Here is a 20,130-nt window from a genome sequence, read left to right on the forward strand (position 1 = left end):
GTGTACCAGATGTGTTTAACTCAGTCTCTTTTCTGGAGGTATGTTCTGCAACACCACTGGAGTTGGGCCCCTCAGGTTGGCTGCTAGAAACTCCCCTCTCTGTCTATCTCTGTAGCCATTCATTTGGGCTGTGAAGTTAAACTGAGACAAATAAGCCTCCCAAGGGGTCTCAGCCCTACTACACTGATTCACCCTTCTGCTGGGCTTGGCCAGGCTAGATGATAAGTCTTCCCACTGCTGCTGGGCTAGTGAGCAAGGCTCCCTGCTGCCTTTTGCATGACCATTCAGAAGTGATGGAAACAGGGCTGCTAGCTCCCTGCGGGTAGAACAGCAGAGCTAACAGAAAAAGCGCTGGCAGCTGGAACTCAATGCCTGAAGCTCCCAAACTGGGACAGTGGGTTCTGGGGGCCAACCAGAATCCCAGACAGTTGGGAGGGATGTGATTGTTTCAAAAAGCTATGTTGAAAAGTACTTACAGATAAAAAAGTTACTCACACTTTAAGTACCTTTAAATGTACTTAAATACAAGTACTAAGTACAGAATATTTAAAGCACTTAAATACAAGTATGTAGAATACTTCAATACACTTAAGTACATGGGAACACTGAATTAAAGACTGTATCATAATGTACGTGTGCAGTGGGGTTGAATTAAAGTTGCACAGGCAACAAGGGTTGGAATCTTGAGATCCACAGAACAGACCTCTGCCACTTGTGCTAGCAGAGTAACTGGTACAGTACTAAAGTGTTCTCCTTTATGTGGACCAGCCATTAGAAGGGAATGGGATACACACTTTATTAGTGTGTAGACACTGCGTTCCTTACATCGGCTGTTGGCTATCATTCTTGTAAATTTCACGGCTCCATTGGAGGCTTAAAATTTACAAGAAAGCTAACTCCTGGCTCCCAGCCGGGCTGCCACCCGGTCTCCACTCCAAACCGGGCTGCCACCCAGACTCCTGGCTTGGGCTGCCACCCAGGCTCCCTGCTGGGAACCTTGCTGTGCCCCAGGATCCTGGCTTCCTGCCCAGCTGGGAACCAAAAGTCCGATTGCCGCGGGGCAGGAGAAAGCACCGGGTCATTAACCTGTGCCAGCCCCTGCTCAGCTGGGACTGCCTCCTACCTGCAGACTATCCAGTGAATGATGTGGGGCAGGGGAGAGAAGCGAGTGATGGATTCCGGGCCTTGGAGGGAGGAAGCGGAGCAGGGGGGTGAGGCCTCAGGGAAAGAGGCAGAGCAGGGGGTGAGGCCTGGGGAGAAGAGGCAGGGCAGGGTGTGGGGCCTCAGGGGTCTAGTTACCAGCAATTAGAAAGGTGGCAACCCTACTGATTTTGGTACATTTCTGGTGCAAGGCCAGCAGAACTGTGGACTTTAGTCAGAGTACCAGGAATGACCATGCGTACTAGCAAATAGTGAAGAAACTGATAGCTTTGCAAATTTACCAGCCCAGTGACCAGTGCAGGGAGTGGATTAAGTGGCTCAAGAGAGAGTACTGGAAAACCAACTTGCCAAAATCATGCGTGTTTTATGAGGAATTTGACTGGGTACTGGGCCCTGCACCCAGCGTGGAGCCAACCATAGTGAATGATGATCTGGTCACCTGGGATGGTGCCCTGCTGGCCCCAGAGTCCAGCATGGGGGCTGATGGGAGCCAGCAACAGGCACTGAGTGGAGACAGGGAAGTCACTCTGTTGCTGAAACCAGTTCCAGAGCAGGCTTTGGAGCAGCAGCAGTACCTTCTGGGTCAGCACTCAGAGGAGCTGATGCACTCCCTGAGAAACAGCCTGCTGTGGAGCTTGAAGCAGACAGAGAAGCCACCCCTCGAGCCTGGTAAGTTTCTGGCTCCATTTTAATGTTTATTAATACAGTAATGGGAGGGATTTCTGCTCCAATGCAAAACAAATGCCGGATTGTGTGCCAGGAGCATGTCTCCCTCATCACCAAATGGAGTTCAAAATGGCAAACAGTAAATAGCACCTTTAAAGTGTATTTTGACTAGAAAGGCACAGATTTTTGCTAGGGCCATTCCTGTTCATGAAAAATGATAACTTTACATTGTTATACCTGTAAGTATGCCACTCTGCAACCATTCTACGGTCTATCGAGCCACCTAGAAACAGTGAACTCTGTGTGTTCGGGGAGATGTGTTACATTCACAAACCTTGTCCATTTCAGGTAGATGTGGTTCATGTAGTCCATAGATGACAAAATCTTTTATCCCAAATATGACTGCAGTTTGAAATTTTGTTCAGAAATGTACCAGGGGTAGGGAGGAGGAAGGCTGTGGATTTCTGCATGTTTGCATACAGTCTTAACAGGAAGTGGGAGCTAACACAGCATCCTGTTGATTCCCTCATGAATTGAACCAATCCTCAGTGCTGATAGCTGCAAACTTTACCTGAAGTTCCAGACATGTATTTTAGGGAAGGGCATATTTTCCAGGGCCATCTTAGTAGATGACTAGCCAACACCACTCATAGATGTGCTGTTCAGTCACTATATGTTTGAATACTTCTGTTGCATAAATTGCAGGTTTCCCAGCAGCAGCTTGGAATAACATCTCCCTTTGACAGTCAGGCACCACAAGAACTGTTATGCCCTCCAAAATGTGGAAGGCCTGAAATCATAGAAAAAGCTTTTGTAGCACAGCCGCTGATGGCGGCTTTCCTCCTCCCCGCACCCCCCCCCCAATGCAAGTAGTTTTGCAATTTTCTAAAATCAGAAAAGCAACTTTGCATTTTTAACTTACCATTGTTTCTGCAATTCTTTTGCTGCAGTTAACCTAGCTGTGTCCAGAGAGCTTCTGTTGTCTAAAGCAGCCTTCTCAGAAAATAATGAAGTTCAGTTTGTTAAAAGTATCATTTTAGCAAATGATAAAGGATTTTTTCTGTGTTCATGCCTGCAATGAACTATATGAGACAATAATCCTCTGTGTGTTGTCCTGTTGCAGGCTCTGCAACCTCTACTGGCTGCAGTATCTCCACAGCTTTTCCACTCTGCAGCAGAAGCCTGGGCCAAGGTAGTTTCATGGACCATTCCAAGAGGAAGTGTTTCCATGATGAACTTATGGTTGAAGTTCTGGACAGGGCTAACCAGCAAGCCCACTACCAAAGACAGAGGGACTTGTGGCTAGAAGAAGGGCATGCTGCAAGGCAACAGAATATGCTCGGGCTGGCTGCACAGCTTGAGGACAGGGTTTCAGTATGTGAGTAGGCACTTGCTTCTCAGTTCCTGGAACAGGAATGGTGACTAAGTGAGGAGGACAGAGCTCATCAGAAAGAGTTGCTTGAGTGTCTCATCTCACTCATGATAAGAGTATGGCTACTGCTGCATCACTGACACCATGGCTTGAGTCCCTTGCGTGCTACCCTGTGCTGCGGTCCAAAAGCAGCTTGGAAGACTACATGCCTGGGTGGCACATGGAATCAGGTCCCATGAGTTGCTGGGCAGGGCAACCTTGCCCCATACAGCCCTCCATATTGACCTCCTCCCCTGTGGATACCTCCACCTCGCTCCCACAGCACCACTAGCACAGGACAGAAGGGAAAGGAGAACAGGTGGTCAGGGGTAGAGTGTTTCTGTCTTGTACATGATTTTACTGTTTGCACTTTCATGCACTTTGTTTTGATTTTTTTTCCCCTGTAAGGTTCTGTTGTTACTAGTGTTTTGGTGTGGGAATGGCAGCTGGCCTGCCTGGGAAAGGGTCAGCGTACTTTTCTAATACCTGTTTATAAATAAAGTTTTTTATTTCATCAGGAAAGTTTATTTCTGTCACTGCTTCACATCACATGATGCATATTCAACATAATAAAGGTAAGCACGTGATCAGGGACAACTGGGAATTAGTATGCAAAGACTTTCCCTCAATATAGTTATCTATAGTAATTCATACTTCAATCATTTCCTTACATCAATTCATACTGTGAAGAACCCCCTCCTCTCATTTTTATAAGTGGTCATGTCATTCATAAGAATATTGCATGGCACTAAAATTCCATGCAGACAGCATTGATGACACTGGCATCCAAATGGGTCTGTAAACATATCAAACGGGATTTCAATCTGCCAAAAGCACATTCAGCAACCATTCTGAACCTGCTAAAAGTGTAATTAAGCCATCTTTTGCCAGGGCCTCTGAAATCAGGGTACTGTTTCATAAGCCAAGGCAAAGGTTTTCAGGGTCCCTCCCAGAATAATGGTGAGGACAGTAACTCCATTTGTGACAATGTCATTTGGTGCCATAGTGTCCCAGCCTGTCCATGAATGTAGACTCCTGATCAGTGGAAAACCCTGGCATCATAAACTTTTCTAGTGCAACCCATGCTGACATTCGTAAATCACCCTTTGTGGTCCATGAGGGCCTCCATAACAATAGAGTAGTACCCTTTATGGTTTATCTTCTCCTTGAGAAGTGAAAACTATGGGCACATGAATCCCATCAATGGCCACAGCGTAGTCTGGAAATTCCATTAACTCAAAGCCAGCAATTACTTCAGGAATATCTTTTATGCCAGCCACCTTGGGGTAAATCACATGCCTGATTGCCTCAGAAACTTCTGCAACCACTTTACACAAGTTGACTTTCCAGCACCAAACTGGTTTGCAATGGACCTGTAGCAGTTTGGCATAGCCAGCTTCTAGATGGCTACAGCAACCCACTTCTGGATTTGCAGAGTTGATCTCATGCATGTATCTTTATGCTGGAGGGTCTGGACAAGCTGCTTTCAAAGATCCAGAAATATAGCTTTCTTCATGCAAAAGTTCTGGACTCACTGCTGGTCATCACAGGCCTTCATGACAATGTGATCCCAGCAGTCTGTGCTTGTGGCCTTGCTCCAAAAACATCGATTTACACCAAGGGCCCAAGTGTATTGAGAAACATCTGCCAGTTTGAGTCTGCCATGCCTGTGTACTCCTCCTCTTCTGCTTCCTCCTCTTCCTGCTCTATCATAGTCTGTGTCAGGTGCCTTTGGTGGGTCAGAAAATGTTGTTGAAATCTCCACAAGCATCTCATGGCAGCTCTGCTCATTTCCTAACACAGGAGTGAAAGTGCCTCTTCCTTGTTGCTGGCTCCAGGAGCTGGGAATCACACAGACCAAAATGACTGCTCAGCAGGATGTGTTGGGGCTGTTCAAACTTCCTGTAATTTGCAGGGTGGACAGTCAAGTTTTCCCACACTGCACCATGGTCAAAGGGCTAGAGTGGCCACATTTCGAGTGGGTGCTAGAGAGTCTGCGATATGGTTGATTTGACTCAGGTCTGCATGCTGCAGTGTGGATGCCAGAGCCCCAGGTTTGAACCTGGCTTAGAAAATTCTTAATCTAGGGTTAACAATCAGTATAGATACTCAAGCCCCGGGTTCTCTAACCTAGGGTCAGTTCACTCGAGTCCCACTAACCCTGGCCTTACATTGCAGTGTAAACATACCCACTGTTTCTGCACTGGTTTGTGTGTCTTTGGGCACATCCCATGGTTCTTTGTGCTAGACACCTAGGATTCTTTTTCTGTAAACTGTGAGAAACTTGTTTGTCCTTGGTGGGGAGGAATTGTGGGAAGGGCATTGGAGGACTATCAACACTCAAGTGATTTTGCCTGCATCGTCACTGCAAAGTGGGCAGACTCCAGCCTGAGGTAAACTGGAGCTCAGGTTTTAATTCACATCTCTATGCTGGGAAACTAACCTAGACTTAAAACACCTCCAAACCTGAGTCAAAGTTATGTATGGATGGGTAGGAGTGTAACCATACCCTAAAATTGTTTCTAAACTGAACTGAAGTCAATGAAGCTATGAGTTATGTTCAAATCAATCCATCCATGGCTTGAGATATTATTAGTATTTGATATTCAGAGTTTGTATGAAAATTGGATAGACTTGAAGAAAAGCTTATAATTTAAAAATAAATTACTATGTAAAATATTATTAATGTGCAAGACTAAAAATAAAACTCAGCTTTCATGTATACTCAGTATCTTATGATATTTTGATTTTTTGACTCAATCCACTGGTTCATATCTTCTAGACAGGCAGTTTTCTCTTACTCCTGCTCTCTGATGCAACATTTAGTACTCTTCAGTTCCCATACAACTGTTCCTCTTTTTATTTATCTCGGACACGACAAAAATTAAATAAAAATGGTGTTCTTTCTTCTTTCTCCTCTTTCCCCTGTCTCCTGGGCTGCAAGGGACGTATCTGCTGAGCGCCTATCTGTGAGACTCTCAGTGAGTGGAACAGGGCGTATATAACTTGATACCCAAGAAGAAGCACAGACCTTGCTACATGAGGGGGAGGTTGGACCAGAGCCAGGGGCCAGAATCAACAAAAGAAGGCCTAGACAAAGTCTCAGTCTCACCCTGGGGCACCTAATATACCAGACATTATCCTGAGAAGCTGAACCACACCAGACCTGACGTATATGAGCCAACTCAGACTGGACCACACTTAAAGGATAGCAGCTGGACTAACTCAGAGAAGGGGAGACAGAGCAGGGTGAAGCAGATCAGCTTCTCACAGAGGGGAGGAGCCAGACCTGTTGGTCCAAAGCCCATCTTTTTGTAATGAGAGCTGGTTAAGAGCAGATCTAGGCAAGTGCTGACACACCTTCACTTCTTGAGGAAATACCTGCATTTTCTGCAGGGCAGTTGTGCTTCTCTGTGTGGGCGGTGAATACCATGGCCTTTCTGTTAGTGGTAATTAGGCATGGCTGGTACTACATTAATAAAACATACCTGCATGTACTGAAGAAAAAAGTTTCTCTGATACCGGGAGTATGATTCATTTCTATCCAAATGGTTTACATAATTTATTACCTTCTGTCTTTTCATTATGTTTCTTTGTTTTCAGTTAATTGCTATTAAAGTATTTTTGTGTATTGTTGGAGTAGCTTCTAGGTACTAAATAGTGGTAGGTGTAGAATTCATAGCAAATCATTTATTAATTAAATTTTGTTTCTTTCTGCTTGCACATTGTACACAAACAACTGACGATTTCCCCACTGTCCAAAATTATTACCAAGGAATTCCTACAAATAATTCTTTGACTGTAGATTGTTTGTGAACAGTTTGTTGCAAGTGCAATATTCAAGGTGTTTTTTCCCTCCTTTGCAGGTCATCTTTACCTGTAGGTAGAGTGGAGTCACAACAGGTGCTTCTATAATATGTATGTGCCAGGGACTAGTTGATTAAGCACCAGCGGTCTCCCTCGAAGGGAGAGGCACCAGAGTAGTCCTGTCCATTTCCGGAGCCGCTCTGTGACCCTGCCCTCTAAATTGTGCCAGTTCTTCGGCAGAGAGGGATGCTTGGCAGAAAGGTAAACACCGAGATAGAGCAGCGGACCCGTGCTCCATCGGATGGTCTGAAGTGCGGGTGGGAGGGAGCTCGCCTGCCAGCCATCCCCGACCACCAGGCCAGAGCTCTTGACCCAGTTGACACAGGCAGAGGAGGCTGCCGAATAGATGGCCTGGCAAGCCTCCACCCACGCCAAGTCACCCGGGTCCTGGACCACGAGGAGCATGTCGTCGGCGTACGCCGACAGGATCAGCCACAATTCTGGATACCACAGCACCAACCCTGTTAACCTCCTGCAGAGGAGACAGAGGAAGGGCTCGATTGCCAGAGCGTACAGCTGGCCCGAGAGGGGGCACCCCTGCCGTACTCCTCACCCGAAGCTGACTGGTTCGATCAGGGTCCAGTTGAGCCTGACCAGACACTCTGGGGAGGCGTACAGCGCCTGGAGAAAACCCACAAACTGGGGTCTGAAGCCAAATGCTTGCAGAGTGTTCAGGAGATACCCGTGATCCACCCTGTCGAATGCCTTCTCCTGATCCAAGGACAGGAGGGCGAACAACATACCATCCCTACACCCGAGTTCCAAAAGGTCCTGGACCAGATATAGGTTGTCAAAGATGCTGCAGCCCGGGACAGTGTAGGTCTGGTCTGGGTGGACCACGTCCGCCAGCACGGACCCTAGCCGCAGCGAGATTGCTTTTGCCACGACTTTGTAGTCCATGCTGAGGAGCGAGACGGGATGCCAATTTCATAAATTGCGGAGGTCCCCCTTCTTTGGCAATAAGGCGAGCACGGCTCGCCTGCACGAAAGAGGGACGACCGCACTCTGCAAGGACTCGGCCCAGACGGTGACTAGGTCTAGGTCGAGGACGTCCCAGAACACACTGTAGAACTCCACGGTCAGCCTGACCAGGCCTGGAGATTTATTGGTGGGCATGCGACGGAGGGCTTCCGAGAACTCGGCCAGAGTGAGAGGCAGCATGAGCCATTCTCGGTCGCCTGCGCTGACCGTAGGGAGCTCCTCCCAGAGCACTCTGCAAGTGTTAGGATCGGTCGGATCCGGGGAGAAAAGGCTTGCGTAAAAGGCTCTCGCCCTCCCGCACATCTCCACTGGATCCGTGAGGGGGGTGCCGTCTTCTGCCAGGATGCAGGTGACATGTTTCTTGGCCCCCCTCCTTTTCTCCAGGGTGTAGAAGAAGAGACAGATGCGGGATCGAACAAAGGCACCCCGGGCCCGATGGTCCTCAAGGGCCAGGAGCTCCTCCCGCTTCTCCCGGCATGCTCCACAGAGGGGCGGATCCTCGGGGCTGGTGGCTAGATGCCTCTCCAGCTCTAAGACCTCCCGTTCCAACTGCTCTATCGTCGTATCCCTCCGTCGGCTGGCACCCCGAGTCTAGTCACAGCAGAAGAGCTGGGCGTGCACCTTCCCCAGATCCCACCACTGCCACGCCGAGGGAAAGGCACGCCGCTGCTCTCGCCAGGCCAGCCAGAACTCCCAGAAGGACGTCACGAAGCCCACATCCTCCAACAAATTGTTGTTGAAATGCCAATAGGCCGGCCCCAGCCTTTCCACGCAGAGGGAGGCTGTCACGGTGGCTAAATGATGGTCAGAAAAAGGGGCCGGCCAGATGCTGGAGGAGTGGGCTCATGAAAGATGGAAGCGTGATAAATAAATACAGTCCAACCGGAAGTGGCACGGCTGATGGGCCTCCACCCGGACAAAGGTGAAGGTGGAAATGTCATCCGGGTGGTGGTCGTGCCAGACGTCCACCAGGGAGTGGTGTTCGACTATCTCCAGGAGGACGTCCGCGGCGGCAGGGCTCTGCTCAGTCCCCAAGCGGTCCCACTCCTCGAGGGTGATGTTAAAGTCCCCTCCCAGGACCAGGCACTCATGAGGATCCTAGGTGCCGAGGAAGGCGGACGCCTGCTGATAGAATGGCAGCTGCTCTGGGCTCGATGTCGGGGCATAGACGTTAATGAGGTTGACCACGAGCCCCTCCATACAGACCCGGAGGTGCAGCAGGCGGCCTGGCACAGCCTCGGCAACCTCCAGCACCTCGGGCTGTAGGTCGGGGGAGAACAGAGTTGCCACTCCAGCCGTACGAACTGTGAGATGGCTAAAGTAGACCCTGTCCCCCCAATCCAGCCTCCAGCTGTCTTCGGCAGTCGGATCCGTATGGGGTCTCCTGCAGGAAAACCACAGAGTACCCCCACTCCCAAAGGAAGGAGAGCACCTGGGACGTGCATAGACCCATCCTACAGCCCTGGGTGTTCAACGTTGCGATGGTAAGAGGTCCCATGAGGAGGGCTGGAGGGATCCTCACCGGCAGGGACGCTCGCAGCTCCCGACGGGCCGTGCAACAGTCCGTCACCTACCCCGTAGGTGAGTAAGGAGTCACGGAAGAGGTGGACCTGAGTCTAGAGGTAGGAGCTGAGGCAGATGGTAAACAGCCAGTGGGGGGGAGTGGAGAGGGCAGCGGTGGTGGTAGTGGTGGGGGTTGGGGAGGGACACAGATGGATCAGGGGGCAGCTCCATGCCACACCCCCTGTGTCCTTACAAACACAGTCAAGACCCCCACCACAAGAACACAGTTTGAAAGATACTCAGCCTTAAGGCCCCCTCCACGGTGGTCTGCAAAGTCTCTAGGTACTCCCCCTCTGGTAGATGGTTCTCTTCTTCTCCTCCTCAGGGCTTCAGCAGCTCCAGGCAGTAAACTGTGCAGCAGCAACTCTAGGTGGTGGTCCAGGCAGGCAGAAAGGGCCCCTCTCAAGTGGTCGTGGTGTTGGTGGTGTCCACAGCAGCAACGGCTGGGGCTGGGGTCCCTCACTCCCCCCTTCTAGGGAACGGCCCAGCAGGCCCCCTCCCTGCAAGGGGCCGCAGTTGGAGCAGTAGCAGCACCCGAGGGTGGGGGGTCCAGCAGCTGGCCAGCAACCAGGTAGCAGCGGGGTGTGTGTGTGTGGTGTCTGGCACAGCCAGGGGAGCAGCTGGAGCAGCAACAGCAGTACCAGCCGGGAGAGGAGGAGGAACAGCCCTCTCCCTCCAGGCCAGAAGGCTACAGGAGAGTAATTTTTTTTTTAAGTAAAAGGTGTTTTTATTTGCATAACACACTTACAAAGTAAAAACAGCAGCATATGCAATGTGTAACACAGCAACCAATCACAATTGTTTTCTCATTAGCTTCAGGGGTGGGAAGTGTTCAAGCTTGCCAGGGCCCAGAGTGGGGGGCTTCCTCGACTCTCGTGGTCTTCCACCCCCTCGAGTTACCTGGCGCCACGCCTGAGCGTCACCAACAATTCCCTTCTCTGAAAGCACCAAACAAGAGGGGCAGGCTGTGGGGTGGACAATCCGGGGGGGGGCACGTGCACCCACATGTGAAAGGACCCCTCTAAGGTGGTGGTGTCCGCAGCAACAATGGCTGGGGCCTCTTACTCTCTCCCCCAATCAAAGGGTCAGACAAAGGGACCCGGACGGGGACATGGAGCAGAGAACCTCGGTCAGCGCCCACCGCTCCTCAAAAGCATCAAGGGAGTCGGTGGATGCCACCCAGAGAAACTCCGCCTGGATACGTGAACGGACCGAGGATCGGAAAATGGCCCCACAGTCACAGGAAACTCCATCGGCCAACCTCCTCTCTCTGGCTTTATAGATAGCCATTTTAGCCAGGGCCAGAAGGAGGTTAACTAGGATATCCCGCGACTTTGTGAGGCCACGGACCAGGAGTGCATAAATAAAAAGGTGAGAGGAAAAATGCAACCAAAAATGTAATAGGAGATTTGTGAGGAGCTGGAACAGGGGCTGCAGCCTGGCGCACTCCAAATATATGTGCGCCAGGGTTTCCCTCGCTCCACAAAAGGGACAAGTATCTGGGACGGGGGTGAACAGCGCCAAGTATGTGCCCATGCTCACAGCTCCATGAAGGAGCCGCCAACTGATGTCCCCGATGGGCCTCGGAACCAAGGTGGAATATAGGCCGGTCCACCGGGGCTGCTCACCCTCCAAAGGTGGCAGAAGGTCTCGCCACTTTGTGTCAGGGTGGGACACTAGGGTGAGGGCGTGAAGGATGTGGAGCACAAGCGTGTATAGATGTTTCCTTGGCGCAGTTTGGAAACAGACCGGATGCAGTTCATGTAGCTGGCACACAGTGAAGGGGTGAAGGGGTAGATTGGGTCTGCGGAGCAGGGGTCCAATTAAAAGGTCTGGCGGGCCTGGGGTAGAGGGTGGGCGGGGCATGCCCTCGAGCAGGACCCGATCGAGGTAAGCTTGAGCAGCGGGCGGCAAAGCGGCCTTCGCCTCCTGAAGTACGTGCCAGGGGGTGCGAGGTCTGGAGAGCCCCTTGCGCCGGGCGAGTGTCAGGGGATCCAGCCAGTCACTCCGGTCGTAGTCCAGGAGGTCTCCGACTCTCATTACTTCTGCCAGGATCAAGCTCTGGCGCACCGAGCGGGACTCCGCCACCTGCACACGGAGCTGGGGGTTGTGTAGCAGGGGCTCTGCGAGGAGATCTACCCTCTCGGTGGCCGCCATAGACCTGGTCGTTGAAAGCAGTTTCCAAGTCCGGAGGAGGTCCTGGTAGAAGACCGGCAGCCCCCGAGAGGTCTCGCGGAAGACTTCCCGGACGGAGACAAAAGAGCTGCCGGTCATATCGGAGCCCTCAGATGCGGCGCAGGATGGCGTGCGCCAGTGTGCTTCATGCCGAACTGCCTGCACCATAGAGGATCCTCTGTAGGGTCTGGAGGCGGAAGACACGGACCTGAGCGTGTAGATACTTCAGGCCCTGTCCTCCTTCCTTCAGGGGTAGATGAAGAACCCCTACAGGGGCCCAGTGCATTCCTGACCAAAAGAACCCCAGAATCGATGTCCAGAGGTTGGTCAGGAAACCTGGTGCAGGGACCAGGGTGTTGAGCCGGTACCAGAGCATGGACAGGACTAGTTGATTAAGCACCAGCGCTCTCCCTCGGAGGAAGAGACATCGGAGTAGTCCCGTCCATTTCCAGAGCAGCTCTATCACCCCGCCCTCTAAATTTTCCCAGTTTTCCAGCGGAGAGGGATGCGTGGCAGAAAGGTAAATGCCAAGGTAGAGCAGCGGACCCGTGCTCCACCGGATGGTATAAGTGTGGGTGGGAGGGAGCTCGCCTGCCGCCAGTCTCCTACCGCCAAGCCAGAGCTCTTGACCCAGTTGACCCGGGCAGAGGAGGCTGCCGGGGTCCTGGATCCCGAGAAGCATGACATCAGCATACGCTGACAGGACCAGCTGCAGCTCCAGCTCCCGCAGCACCAACGCTGTCAACCTCCTGCGGAGGAGACAGAGGAAGGGCTCGATCGCCAGAGTGTACAGCTGGCCCGAGAGGGAGCACCCCTGCCGTACTCCTCGCCCGAAGCTGATCGGTTTGGTCAGGGTCCAGTTGAGCTTAATCAGACACTCTGCGGAAGTGTACAGCACCCAGAGAAAACCCACAAACTGGGGTCCGAAGCCAAATGCCTGCAGAGTGCTCAGGAGGTACCCGTGGTCCACCCTATTGAACGCCTTCTCCTAATCTAGGGACTGGAGGGCGAACGACAGACCATCTCTATGTCCGAGTTCCAAAAGGTCCTGAACCATAAATAGGTTATCAAAGATACTGCGGTCCGGGACGGTGTAGGTCTGGTCTGTGTGGATCACGTCCACCAGCACAGACCCTAGCTGCAGCGAGATTGCTTTCACTACGATTTTGTAGTCTGTGCTGAGGAGCGAGATGGGACGCCAATTTCGTAAATCGCGGAGGTCCCCCTTCTTCGGCAATAAGGCGAGCACGGCTCGCTTGCACAAAAGAGGGAGGACCCCGCTCTGCAGAAACTCGGCCCAGACGGTGACTAGGTCTGGGTCGAGGACGTCCCAAAACACGCGGTAGAACTCCATGGTCAGCCTGTCCATGCCTGGAGACTTATTAGTGGGCATACGACGGAGGGCTTCCGAGAACTCGGCCAGAGTGAGAGGCAACTTTAGCTGGTCTCAGTCGCTCGCGCTGACCGTAGGAAGCTCCTCCCAAAGCACTCTGCAAGTGCTAGGGTCAGTCGGATCCAGGGAGAAAAGACGTGTGTACAAGGCTCAGGCCCTCCCGCACATTTCCACTGGTTCCATGAGGGGGGTGCCGTCTTCTGCCAGGAGGCAGGTGATGTGTTTCTTGGCCCCCCTCGTTTTCTCCAGGGCATAGAAGAAGCAGCAGCTGCGATCCATCTCCCGAAGGAGGCGGATGCGGGATCGAACAAAGGTGCCCCGGGCCCGATGGTCCTCGAGGGCCTGGAGCTCTTCCTGCTTCTCCCAGCACGGTCCGCAGAGGAGCGGGTCTTCGGGCTGGCGGCCAAACGCCTCTCCAGCTCTAAGACCTCCCTTTCCAACTGCTCTATCGCCGCATTTCTCCATTGGCTGGTGCCCCGGGTGTAGTCCCGGCAGAAAAGCCTGGTGCGCACCTTCCCCAGGTCCCATTATCGCCACGCCGAGGGAAAGGCACGCCGCTGCCCTCGCCAGGCCAGCCAGAATTCCCAGAAGGACGTCACAAAGCCCTCATCCTCCAACAGGCTGTTCCTAAAATGCCAATAGGTCAGCCCCGGCCTCTCCGCACAGAGGGAGGCTGTCACGGTGGCTAGGTGATGGTCAGAAAATGGGGCCAGCCGAATGCTGGAGGAGTGGGCTTGTGAGAGATGGAAGCATGATAAATAAATGCGGTCCAACTGGGAGTGGCTCGACCGATGGGCTTCCACCCGGACAAAGGTGAATGTGGAAGTGTCATCCGGGTGGTGGTCACACCAGATGTCCACTAGGGAGTGATGTTCAACTATCTCCCGGAGGGTGTTTGCGGCGGCCGGGCTCTGCTCGGTCCCCGAGCGGTCTCGCTTCTCAAGGGTGGTATTAAAATCCCCTCCCAGGACCAGGCACTTGTGAGAACCTAAGGTGCCGAGGAAAGCGGACGCCTGCTGATAGAATTGCAGCAGCTCTGGGCCTGATGTCGGGGCATAGACGTTAACCAGGTTAACCATGAGCCCCTCTATACGGACCCGGAGATGCAGCAGGTGATCTGGTATGGCCTCGGCGACCCCTAGCACTTTGGGCTGTAGGTCGGGGGAGAACAGGGTCGCCACTCCAGCCTGCTGAATCGTGGAATGGCTAAAGTAGACCCTGTCCCCCCCTCCAGCCGCCAACTGTCTTTGGCGGTCGGATCCGTATGGGTCTCCTGCAGGAAAATCACAGAGTATCCTCCCTCCCGAAGAAAGGAGAGCACCTGGGACCTGCAGAGAGCCATCCTACAATCCTGGGTGTTCAATGTTGCGATGGTGACAGGTGTCATGCGGGGGGCTGGGGGGAATCCTCACTGGCAGGGACACTCGCATGCCCCAGCGGGCCGTATGACAGTTATTGACCCATCCCGTAGGTCAGTAATTGGTCACGGAAGACACGGACCCACCAGTAGGCCGCAGCATCCTGCTTCTCCGTCCCTTTACCTTCCCTCATGAGGGCCCTTGTGGCCTGGAGGATTTGAAAAAAAATCCCCCCATCGCTGGAAAGCAAGCTGTACCTTGTTGCGGGAGCCACGGACATCCTCTAAAAACTTCCGCAGCTCTCCTTGCAGCTCATGGGGGCGGGGGGTGGGGTTACAGTTTCCGGTTGTTTCCCGGCAGGGCCCTTGGTGCAGCCCTGTGGTCCACTAAAACGGACAAGCAGGGTGCGGACTCCCGACGGGGTGCCTGATGGGCTGGAGCTTCTAGGCCCGCCTCCAGCTCTGGGGCGATAGGGGGCGGTGGAGGGAAGATAGCAGCTCCTAATGGGTCAGGGCAGGAGAACACAAAGGCCGCTCCCTGGGGGTCATCAGCTGGGAAAGGGAAGGAGACAGCCCCGGGGGTTGCAGGAGGTAAATTGGATAGGGATAGGGGCAGGGGCAGAGGCGAGGTTCTGGGTTTCAGGAGGCAAGCAGCTGAATGGTGGCACCTCCCGATCAGGCTCAAGGGTTAAGGGGGTGGGGAGGGAGCTCTCAGTGACACTGGGCACGCGCTCTATGGTGGATTTAGCGGCCACAGCATCAGGAGGTGGATTATCTTCTGTAGGGCCCCCGCCCAGCAAGGAAGTCGATTGCTCCGCACCAACGGGGGGTGCCCCTGGCGACTTGTGCCCCGGCCACGTGGCACCAGCTGTCACTTGAGCAGGCTCAGTGGTCGTCAGCGGGGTGCCATCAGCGCCTGGTTTGGTGGAGGAGTCCAGGGGCTCCTCGGAGGTGGGAGCGGAAGCAACAGTTAAGGGGATGGAGCATGGGGAAAAGAGGGGTGGAGTGAGGTCGCCCAGATCGAGATTTGCTGGCAGAAGTTCGTCCTCCCCCTGGGCAACCGGGGTCAGATCTAAGGCCTTCAATCTCCTCAAACATGGAGCAGAGGACACTTTCCGCCGCCCCAGGGTTCTCCCCACCGGCACCCGCCACGACGGTTGTCTTGGGGTTCACGGGGGCTTCGGGTAGCATCAGGACAGAAGGGGCTTCCTCGAGGGTCTCGGACGGGAGGGCCTCCCATGGAGGGGAGACACTACCTTCCGGTGCTGCCATGTCTTTCCCGGCTGACACTGGTGGATGGGACACACTCGTGGGCAAAGCGGAAGGTTCGGCATCGGTGCCCCCCTTCCTGGTCTTCCGGGGGGCCTCCGCCTCGGGTAGATGAGGTGGAGCTCGAGGCTTCTGCTTGCCTCGCTTCCCCTGGTCTAGGGCCCAGCCCTCCATGGCATCATCTGGGGGCTGGTTAGCAGGGGTCATGTCAGGGGGTAAAGGCGATGGCTCAGGGACTTGTGAGGGGGACGGTGGGGCGGCATAAGGGAGGGAGGATTCTCCCTGGGGCAGGCTCTCTCCCACGCCTGGTGGTATCTCTGCCACACTCTCCTCCATAGGCCCCGCTAGATTGTCAGCAGCGAGGGCGGGGCTCTCCGCTCGTCTGGGCGCTATAGGGGAGGTGCCCCTTGGGCCTGAGCGGAAGTAGCAGTGGTCTGAAGAGGAGGGGGGCGGGTTCGGGTACTGGGTGGCCAGAGGCGTTGGCAATGACGGGGCCGATGTCCTGCCGGGTCTCGGGGATCCCAGGTGCCCCTCTTTGCCAGGCTAAGGGGCAGTCCCTCTGGACATGCCCCGACGCCCGGCAGAGGTAGCACCGGGCTTCCCCCGTGGAAAAGTACACCCGGTAACGGGCCCCGTGGTGGGGGACTAGGAAGGACCCTTCGAGCACCACTCCGTCGCGTGCTACCAATGGCAATAAAAGTTGCCGGCGGAAGGAAAAAAATGTGACGGAGGGTGGGGTCTTTGCAGCCCAACGGGAGAGGGCTGATAACAGAAAAAGGTTTCCCCAGGGTGGAAAGGGCAGGTAGCAGGGCAGCACTGGGGAGAAAAGGAGGGACGGAGGTCAGGACCAGGTGGATGCCCAGGTCCTCTAGCGGCTCTAGGGGGACAAACACCCCCCCCACCGCCAGGCCCCTCTCCACTGCTTCCTGGGCGGCAGCCTCCGATGCTAAGAAGAAGACGACCTTCCCGTACATTTTGGAGGCCGCCACAATGGCCAAGGGCCCCACCACCCTCGCCAACGCCCCAACGTAGGTCTCCACGTGGGGCGAGGTGGGCACCAGGAGGCATCGGACACCGTGCTTCCTTGTCATGGTGAGGAAGGGGCCCCAGCCGCTATTGATGGTGGCGGAGGCAGTAGGCGGGAGAGATGACGAGGTGGCAGGCGGGGGGGCTGCCGCCGCCTGGGCATACGTCCTGGGGGCTGAGGGAGGGACATCCACAGAGCTGGTGGAGGGGGCAGCAGGGGAGGACGCCGTGGTCGGTGGCGGGGCCGCAGCAGTGGGGGTGGCCCCTGCCATGGAGGGCCCGGTGGTTTTAGCGGGGCCCTTCCCCTTCTTCTTGCCCTGGCCTTTCCCGCCGGCTGGAGGGGCTTCCCGAGAGTCTGGGGAGGCGATGGGCATAGCAGCGGTGGAGGTCACCCCGGTGCCCTCCATTGCCGATACCCCAGCGGGGGCGGTGGCAGGTGGTTAACAGGAGTTGGGGTCAGATAGAAAGGGACAAGCTGGGGGGTGGACAATTCGGGGGGGGGCACATAAACCACTGTACGCTTGTCCAGAGAGTCCTGTTTGGTTGGCTGGTGCTTCTGGTCCATGCGGTGGAATCAGGGCGAGCAGCTGAGTCCAGAGGCAGATGTTAAATAGCCAGCAAAGATGGGGGGGGGGCAGTGAGGAAGGTCGTAGTGTGGGGGTTGGGAGGACACAGATGGATCAGGGGCAGCTCCGTGCCACACCCCCCATGTCCCTACAAAAACAATTAAGACACAGTGAAGGTCTCCCCCCACACGAGAGAACCCAGAGAGCACAGTTTGAAAGTTACTCAGTCTTAGGCCCCCTCCATGGCGATTTGTAGATTCCCCAGGTGGTGTTCCTCTGGTGGATGGCTTTTTCTCTGTCTATTCCGGGTTTTCTTTTTTTCAGCAACAGCATTCCAGAAATGCCAGAGTAAGTGATAAGAGTCCTCTCAACCGAAGATGGGTCTGCAGACAAACAGCAAGCGGTTGGGTCTGGGTCCTTCCACTCCCCCACTTTGGGGAGCGGGCCGGCAGGCCCCCCCTCTCTCAGGGCAGGGTTTCAGTTGGAGCGGCAGCAGCGTCTGAGGGCGGGGGGGGGGGGGGGGGGGCTAACAGCCGGCCAGCAGCCGGCCAGCACTCTAGCAACAGCAGGAAAGAAAAAAAAACAACAAAAAGGAAAGAAAGGGAGGAGAAGGGGGGAGAGCATCTGGCCCGGTCGGGGGGAAGCCAAAAGCAGGGGCAAAAAGCAAGGAAAGCCCAGGCCAGAGGGCAGCAGCAGGAGAGCAGGCTAAGTAGGTCCCTTTTCCCTGGGTAAGGTAACAGGGAAGGTTTTTTTTTTTTTATTGCAACCTTAACTTTTTAATGCAAGTTTTCTGTGTGTGTAAAGTCAAGTGTGCAAAGTTAGGAAATGCCAGAGTTAGGGTTGCCTGTGCACCATTAATTCAGCCCCTTTGTGCATACGTTTTATGAGCTAGTCTTTAATTAGGTGACCATAGACTATTTTTTCCACAGGACCTCTTTTAACATATATATATTGTGACAGGGTCAGGCCAGATGGCTACAGGAGAGTGACAGAAGGCAGATATATTAGCCCCAGGTTAAGTAGGTCCCTTTTCCCTGGGTAAGGTAACAGGGAAGGTTCCAGAACAATCAGGAATTTTCTGGAAACAATTAAGGCAGACAGACTGATTAGAACACCTGCAGCCAATCAAGAAGCTGCTAGAATCAATTAAGGCATGCTAATCAGGACACCTGGGTTTAAAAAGAAGCTCATGCCAGTTTGTGGTGTGTGTGAGGAGCTGGGAGCAAGAGGCACCAGGAGCTGAGAGTGAGAAGGCGTACTGCTGGAGGACTGAGGAGTACAAGCATTATCAGACTCCAGGAGGAAGGTCCTATGGTGAGGATAAAGAAGGTGTTGGGAGGAGGCCATGGGGAAGTAGCCCAGGGAGTTGTAGCTGTTGCACAGCTGTTCCAGGAGGCACTCTAGATAGCTGCATTCCACAGGGCTCTGGGCTGGAACCCAGAGTAGAGGGCGGGCCCGGGTTCCCCCCAAACCTCCCAACTCTTGATCAGACGCAGGAGGAGTTGACCTGGACTGTGGGTTCACAAAATCATATTATTTAAATATTAAGTCCCTGTAAATTTTATGTTATTGTATTTCAATGCCTAGATCTCATGCTCATTAGTACTCTGCAAATACTTGTGGTGGATAGTTAAACAGTAGGCCTTATTCTCCTCTCAGAAGCAGTGGTTTTACATTGGATGGACAGTAGAATCAGTACCCTTATCTACCTAGCATAACCAATATCTATCACAGGTATTTATAGAGTGCCAATGACACTTTAGTCAGTTTCACCGTTACCCTTTATAGACCATCAGTTACTCCCTTGCTGAAGAGACACTTATAAAATTATTGCTGATAATGTTTGCAGATGATAGGAAAATTGGTGGAGTGGTAAATAATGATAAGGACAGGTCAGTTCTTCAAAGTGAGCCGAACTGAATAGTACACTGAACTGACTTGAACAACATGATTTCAGTACAGTTAAATGCCAGGCCATACATCTAGAAACAAGGATTATAGGTCACCCTTATAGGATGGGGTGGGGGCTGTATCTTGGGGAAGTTCTGTGGCCTATGTTATACAGGGGGTCAGATTAGATGATCACAATGGTCCCTTCTGGCTTTGGAATATATGAATCTACGACTCAGAAAAGGACTTAAGAGTCATGGTTGATAACCAACTGAACATAAATTCCCAGTGCAATGTGGTGCCTAAGAGATCAAATGCAATCCTTGGATGGATAAGCAGGGGAACACTGAGTAGAAGTAGGAAAGTTTTATTACTAGTGTATACACCATTACTGGAATGCTATGTTGGTTCAAGTGTCCATACTTGGAAGAGGATATTGAAAAATTAGAAATGGTTCAGAAAAGACCTACAAGAATCATCTGAGATATGGAAAACATTGCTTGCGGTGAGAAATTAAAGAAACTCAAGTCTATTTAGCTTATCAAAGATAAGGTTAAAGGATTCTTGATCATGGCCTAGAAGTACCTAAATGAAGAGAATGTTTATGACAGTAGAAGTCTCTTTACTTTATCAAAAGCGGAACAAGATCCCATTGCTGGAAACTGAAGACTGACAAATTAAGACTAGAAGTAAGTGCAAATTTTATAATGAGGATAATTAACCATTGGAACAACTTATCTAGTGATGTGGTGGATTCTCCATCATTTCACGTCTTTAAATCAAGAATGGGTGTCTTTCTCAAAAA

This window comes from Lepidochelys kempii, chromosome 8, assembly GCF_965140285.1.
Source record: "Lepidochelys kempii isolate rLepKem1 chromosome 8, rLepKem1.hap1, whole genome shotgun sequence".
NCBI classification, from domain to species: Eukaryota; Metazoa; Chordata; order Testudines; family Cheloniidae; genus Lepidochelys; species Lepidochelys kempii.